Source organism: Macaca thibetana, chromosome 9 (genome assembly GCF_024542745.1).
Source record: "Macaca thibetana thibetana isolate TM-01 chromosome 9, ASM2454274v1, whole genome shotgun sequence".
Lineage (NCBI taxonomy): Eukaryota > Metazoa > Chordata > Mammalia > Primates > Cercopithecidae > Macaca > Macaca thibetana.
Window position 1 is genome coordinate 39234915 of NC_065586.1, and position 7420 is coordinate 39242334.

Consider the following 7420-nt stretch of genomic DNA (forward strand, 5'->3'; position numbering starts at 1 on the left):
TGGACTCTTTGTGGCAATGAGATACCAAATTATAAACAGGACTGAAGGACACAACAAGCAAGGGTTAAGTCATGCACCCTAAACTTAAAGAATAAACTGTGTTCTAACTGCCACAAGTTAATTTTTCTCTAGTAGCTAAACAAGCACTGACCTCAAGATAAGCAATATTCAAATAATTGTAGCTCACCACCAGATACTGACTAACCTCCAACCCCTGTTCCACAAGCCGTAACTGCAGCTTTGATTGGACAACAGACTAATTTCAGTAACTTTCTCCTGATAAGAAGACCACCTACAGTTTGTTACGCTCCTGTAGGGCCAGCATAACCATGGCAACCCTGAGTAGTCTGTGAATGGCTGGGGGAAGGGTATATGAGAACTTTCTGTGCTACTACTTCAGTTTTTATGTTAATTCAAAACAGTTTCACATAATGTCCATTAATTTAAAAAATATGGCAGCATTGTTCAGGAACCGTTTCATTTTAGCTAATGTTTAACAAGCAGCTAAATATCTAAATATTACATTGAGATAGTCTGTGCTATTAAACAATTTTGAAGTTGTAAGTATATCTTCTGTAGTTGTAGCACTAGTGATTGACTTAATAAACTTAAATTTGCACACATGAAATAAAGAATATAGCATAGCAATTTTAGAGTTGTCTGAAATATGGGATACTGAATAATCTAGAATTGTTATGCTTGAATGGACTTAACAATTTAATTTCCACAGTACTTTCAGTTGACTGCTTTCCAGGGTGCACCCAGTTATGAGGCCAGTGGTGGATTATTCTCTTCCTCAGCTTGGTGTAGACTGTAGATTGTCTTGATCCCTCAAGATCTACTGTCATATCCTGGAAGCAAGATGCTGGGAAGTGTACAATGAAAAAGACAGCTTTTGACAAATTCCTGCCAGAGGTCACAGAGAAATGAGTAATTGTTTATTTACAGCTTAAATGTTTGACCCATTATTCACCATCTGCATAGCAAAACCCCTGAATCTCAGTTGGGTTTTAACAAGAACCTGCAGTGCAGGTTGCACTCATAACCAACAGACTGATGGTGTAGGCAAACACCTGTATTGAGATGAGACAATATAGAAATATTGGAGTGACCAAGAGCACTGGGCCTGGTGCATAAAGGTGTGGGTTCAAGTCCTACTTAGAAGATGCACAAACCTGAGAAAGTTATAGAGACCTCTCTGTGCCTCAGTTCCCTGTTCTGTGGTATTGAAATGTTAATATGGCCTATGTTATGTTATAAGGCTAAAAATGGTGAAATGGAGGTAAAGCCTTTAGAAGACTGGTGATCTATAAGTGCCTTAAAGTGTTCGATCATTATATGTCTAGAAGAATACACCAGAACCTTGGTAGTGGTTGAATACAGAGAAGAAATGTGGATGGCTCCAGGGGAGTGGAGGATGGAATTTTCTTCTTTCTTTCCATGGATATGATGCTTTACAGCTTACGGAGAATATCTGTTATTTCTTGTGATGCTTACACTAGCCAGGAGGAATGGGCAAAGGAAGGGCTACAACCCATATTTGAGAGTTCAGGGAAGTGAAATGGAGAGATTTGAAGTGGTCTGCCTAGAATCATAGCACTGATAAGTGATGGATCTGGCACAAGAAGGTAATTGGTTTTCTGCGGACTGAGGTCTCTGAAGACCTGAGACCTTGAAATAATACCCTGAAACCTGAAAGCTATTTTCATTGCTTTCTCAACTGCTCTTACCCCAAAGTTTCTTCAGGAAGGCTGATGCCCTGGAAGAGGTGGCTAAGTCAAAAGAAGAGCTGAAGCAATAATAAAAAAAGATTCCTTCAACCTCTAGGTTTTAATCCCTGATCTCATCTTGCAATATAAATCAGTTGACCATCCTAAGGGACCATGGTCTGCTTGGCCCTGTATTAGTCCATCCTTGCATTGATATAAAGAAATACTTGAGACTGGGTAATTCATAAAGAAAAGAGGTTTAATTGGTTCATGGTTCTGCCGGCTATAGAGGAAGCATAGTGGCATGTGCTTCTTGGGAGATTTCTAGAATCTTCCAATCATAGTGAGATGCGAAGGGGAAGTAGGCATCCTACATGGCAGGAGGAGAAGCAAGAGAGAGTGAGAGCAAGATGCCCCACACGTTTATGCAACCGGATCTCATGAGAACTCACTTTTGCAAGGACAGCACCAAGGGGATGGTGCTAAACCATTCATGAGAAAACTACCCCCATGAGCCAATCACTTCGCACCAGGCCCCAGCTCCAATACTGGGGATGACAATTCAACATGAGATTTGGGAAGGGACACATATCCAAACTATATTATTCCACCCCTTGCCACTCCCAAATCTCATGTCCTTCTCACATTTCAGAATACAGTTATGCCTTCCCAACAGTCTCCCAAAGTCTTAGCCCATTCCAGCATTATCTCAAAAGTCCGAAGTCCAAAGTCTCATCTGAGACAAGGTAAATTTCTTCCACCTGTAAAATAAAAAACAAGTTTAGAGTTACTTCCAAAATACAATGGGAGTACAAGCATTTGGTAACAAACCCAATTCCAAAAGGGATAAATAGGCACAAAGAAAGGGGTTAGAGGCTCCATGCATATTCAAAACCCAGCAATGCAATCATTAAATCTTAAAGCTCCATAATAATCTCCTTTGACTCCATGTCCTACATCCAGGGCATTGGTGCAAGCAGTGGGCTCCCAAAGTGTTGGTCAGCTCTGCCTCTGTGGCTTTGCAAGGTTCAGCTTCCAAAGCTCATGGACTGGAGTTTAGTGCTTGCAGTTTTTTCCATGTGCAGGGTGCAAACTGCCAATAGATCTACCATTCTGGGGTCTGGAGGATGGTGGCTCCACTAGCAAATGCCCCAGTATGAACTCTGTGTGGGAGCTCCAACCCCACATTTTTCCTCTACACCACCCTAGTAGAGGGTCTCTGTGAGGGCTCCACCCATGCAGCAGGCTTCTGCCTGGACACGCAAGCTTTTCCATACATCCTCTGAAATCTAGATGGATGGTGCCAAGCCCTCATTCACTCTTGCATTCTGTACGCCAGCAGACTTAACACCATGTGGAAGCCACCAAGGCTTACGACTTGTCACAGCAGCAGCCACAGCTACACATGGGACCCTTTAAGCCACAGCTGGATATGGAGTTGCCAAGAGGCAGGGAGCAGTGTCCTGAGGATGTGCAGGGCAGTGCAGGCCTGGGCTTGGCCTTCAAAACCATTCTTCCCTGGGCCTCTGATCCTGTGTTTGGATGGGCTGCCTCTGAGATCTCTAAAATGCCTTCAAGCCTTTTTATTGTCTGGGATGTCAGCATTTGCCTCCTTTTTAGTTACACAAATTTCTCTAGCATGTGGTTACTCAGCAGCCCACTTGAATTCTTCTGAACATAGGCCTTTTTTTTTTTTTTTTTTTTCCTACCAGATGGCCAGGCTGCAGGATGCAAATTTTCCCAACTTTTATGTTCTGGTTACCTTTTAAATAGAAGTTCCAACTTATTTCTTTGCTTCCACATCCAAGCATAGTCTGTTAGAAGCAGTCACACCAGTTTGTGTGTTTTTTTTTTTTTTTTTTTTTTTGAGACAAGGCCTCACTCTGTCACCCAGGCTGAAGTGCCATGGCATGATCCTGGCTCACTGCACCCTCAACTCCCCAGGCTTAGGTAATTGTCCCAACTCAGCCTCCTGAGTAGCTGGGACTACATGCCACCACACCAGCTATTTTTTTATATTTTTAGAGATGGGATTTTGTCATGTTTCCCAGGCTGGTCTTGAACTTCTGGGGTCAAGTGATCTGCCTGCCTTGGCCTCTCAAAGTGCTAGGATTACTGGTGTGAGCCACCATGCCTGGCCCATGCCACTTCTTGAACACTTTGCTGCTTAGAAATTGTTTTTTTTTGCCAGATATTCTACGATATCACTCTTCAAGTTCAAACTTCCATAGGTCCCTAGGACATGGATGCAATCCAGCCAAGCTCTTTGCTAAGGCATAACATGTGTGACTTTTGCTCTAGTTTCCAATAAGTTCCTCATTTCCATCTGAGAACTCATCAGCCTGGACTTCACTTTCCATATCCCTATCAGCATTTTCGTCAGAATCATTTAACCAGTTTATAAGAAGTTCTCAACTTTCCCTCATCTTCCTGTCTTCTTCCAAGTTCTCCAGACTCTTTCAACCTCTGCCCATTACCCAATTCCAAAGCTGCTTCCACATTTTCAGGTACCTTTATAGTAACACCCCACTCCTTGGTACCAGTTTTCTGTGTTAGGTCATTCTCACATTGCTATAAAGAAATTCCTGGCCAGGTGCAGTGGCTCACACCTGTAATCCCAGCACTTTGGGAGGCCGAGGTGGGCAGATCATGAGGTCAAAAGTTCAAGACCAGCCTGACAAACATGGTGAAACCCTGTCTCTACTAAAAGTACAAAAATTAGCTGGGCGTGGTGGCATGCGCCTGTAATCCCAGCTACTCAGGAGGCTGAGGGAGGAGAATTGCTTGAATACAGGAGGAGGAGGTTGCAGTGAGCCGAGATCATGCCACTACACTCCAGCCTGAGTGACAGAGTGAGACTCTGTCTCAAAACAAACAACCCCCCCAAAACAACAACAACCAAAAAACAAATTCCTGAGACTGGGTAATTTAAATTGGCTCAGGGTTCTGAAAGCTTTACAGGAAGCATGATACTGACATCTGCGTGGTTTCTGGGGAGGCCTCAGGAAACTTAGAATCATAACAGAAGGCTAAGTGGGAGCATGCACATCACATGGCCAGAGCAGGAGCAAGGTAGGAGGAGGTGTCACACACTTTTAAACCAGATCTCACTATTGCAAGAGCAGCAACAAGGGGATGATGCTAAACCATTTATGAGACATACACTCCCATGACTCAGTCACCTCTCACCCAGTCATCTCCAATAATGGGGATTACAAGTCACCATAAGATTTGGGCAGGGACACTCCAAACTATATCAGCCCCCAAGCTGACTCAGAACTCAAGACATTTTAAACCAATTGCCACTTGATGGCTGTGCCAAGAATCAACTTCCATTCAACTGGCCAACCCTTCATGAGCAGCTAATTGAAATTAACTGAAAATATGGCTATCTGGGCTGATTCTTTAGTGGATTGATGAATTAAATTTGTGACCCCAACTGTTTCACTGACTTAATCTGAGCAACCTGGACTGAGGCACACTTGAGAATGGGAAGTGCCTAAATAAAGTCTGTTTAAATAACTTGAAGTCAAACCTGATGAAAGGGATACTTGAATTAATTAGACACAAGCACAATGTATTCAAGGCCATGAGTGAACATTGTATTATAGAGGAATGTAAACATGAAAACTAGCACCTTGAGCAGGTGGATATATGGCTCCTAGTATTAGGTTGGTGCACCAGTAATTGCAGTTTTTGCCATTGAAAGTAATGGCAAAACCCACTATTACTTGTGCACCAACCTGATAATAGCATGGGAAGTTTCCTGATTACATGCATCAATTCAGACATATCAAAATGTTAAGAGGATAAAATCATGTTACATCTGAGAAATTTTTTTTTAACCTTTCAGATCAATATTTCAGTATTATAACAGCAGAAATAGAATATGAGGGAAAAGTTAAAAGAGTTGATGGAAAAGATGAAGGACAAAATTACCATTGTAGTGAAGTAAAAAGATACACCTTTTGAAGCGGAAAGGAAACAGAGGGCAATGATGTATGATCTGTAAATAATGTGTAAAAAAATATAGTAAAGGTTGAACTTCTGAGATATAAATCTCAGAAGTTTCAAGAAGAAACAGATTTGAGAATTAAAAATTATTACCACATGTAATCTCATTGAGAACAATTTTTTTTTTTTTTCCTGGCTCCAAAGATCCTTTACTGATATCCACTTGAAACACTTTGGTCCTTAACTTGTTAACTGAGTTGACAGGCTGATGGCTGATCTAGGTAAAGGTTTCATGGTAGCAAAAACACTTCCTGCCTATAATATATCAAAACAGGTTCCTGAATAATGTGTGTAAATGTTGTCAGGGTCTCTGTCCCATCTTCTTCAGAGTTCGATTAAGCTCTTCGAATTTGTGGCTCTGATGGATGAAGAAATCCCCATAGCACCTGGCGACCTTGGTGTCTGCGATGTGGATCATGTCATTATCAATGTAGAAGTTAACCTCTGAGGCTGACTAAATTCACCATCCAGGGTTGTGATGCCGCTGGTCCACACCAGGTTCTTCATCTTGTGTTTGAAGACAGGAAGCTGGATCCTGAACTCCTGCTCTGTGAGGTCCAGGAAGCCAGCCAGCTTGGCCACAGGCATGGTGATGTAAAGCTTGAGGAAGCCGGGGATGGTTGAAAGCTGGGCCTGCTGCTGTACTTCAGAAAACACCTTCAACTGCTGCAGGAAGGACTCTTTGTGGTAGTTGGGGTGCACATTATCGTAGTTGGGCAATACAGGTGACAGGAACTTGGGGCAGGAGTAACTGAAAAGTTCTTCATAGACTTGTGGGTCACCTTTCTGCAGGTGCAGCATCTTGTCCCCATATTTCTTCTGTAGCTGGGGGTGAATACTCTCATCGATACCTATGGGGTACATCGTGAGAGCAATGGCCAGTAGCGCATGCGTCTGCTCATTCTGCTTGTTAATCATCTCATACTCGTATGTGGTCCTCTCAAACATGCTCTTGGTCCTCTGGATCTAGAGGAGGATGTTGGCGAAGACCCAGATGGCATCCTGGTAGCAACACATCATCAAATATGCAAACCCAACATAATTGTATGTGGTGACCTGGCACTCTGGCACATGGGAATACACACTCCTTTTGTCAAGTTTGATGGAGAACAAATCTTAAGCTTATTTTTTTTTTTAATTTAGTTGGGTATTAATGTATTTTTAATATTATGGCTAATTTTAATAAGACCTTATAAACAAATCTAATCCCAATCAATCAATCTTGACTGCAAAATAATTTCATAAACATTTTTATAACCTTTTATAATATTTTTATTTTATAACTCTATATCCATTTAATATTATTTATCTTTTAAATTTTTCTTTAAAACAACCCCTCAAAACTTCTAAACTAGGCAAAATTATGTTTCCCACCATGAAATTTCAGTTTTTTTCCTAAAAATCTCCAGATTTAGGCCACTCTAATATTTGGTTTCAGATTTTGACATTTATACTCAGAAGACTTTGGTCTATAATTTCCCTTTATGGAATGTCTCATATTGTATTTGGTATCAAGATTCTCTTCATCTGATGAAGGCAGTGTGGTTGTGTTTTTTCTGTACCTATTCTATGAAAGATTGGGTACAAAAGTGGTGTGGAGAAACACTACATTTTTCTAAAAATAGGAAAATATTTAATACAAAAAGTTTGGTGGAAGAATCAAAAGTACAAATCAGTAATAATACTATAAAACATGC

General features: G+C 41.4%; 1 pseudogene across 1 annotated transcript; it reads right to left on the reverse strand.

Annotated features, from left to right (window-relative positions):
* Positions 1 to 5840: 5840 nt before the first annotated feature.
* LOC126963124 (eukaryotic translation initiation factor 3 subunit L-like) lies at positions 5841 to 6822 on the reverse strand (annotated as a pseudogene). The gene has a single exon (XR_007728944.1). The product of XR_007728944.1 is annotated as a eukaryotic translation initiation factor 3 subunit L-like (transcript).
* Positions 6823 to 7420: the final 598 nt, after the last annotated feature.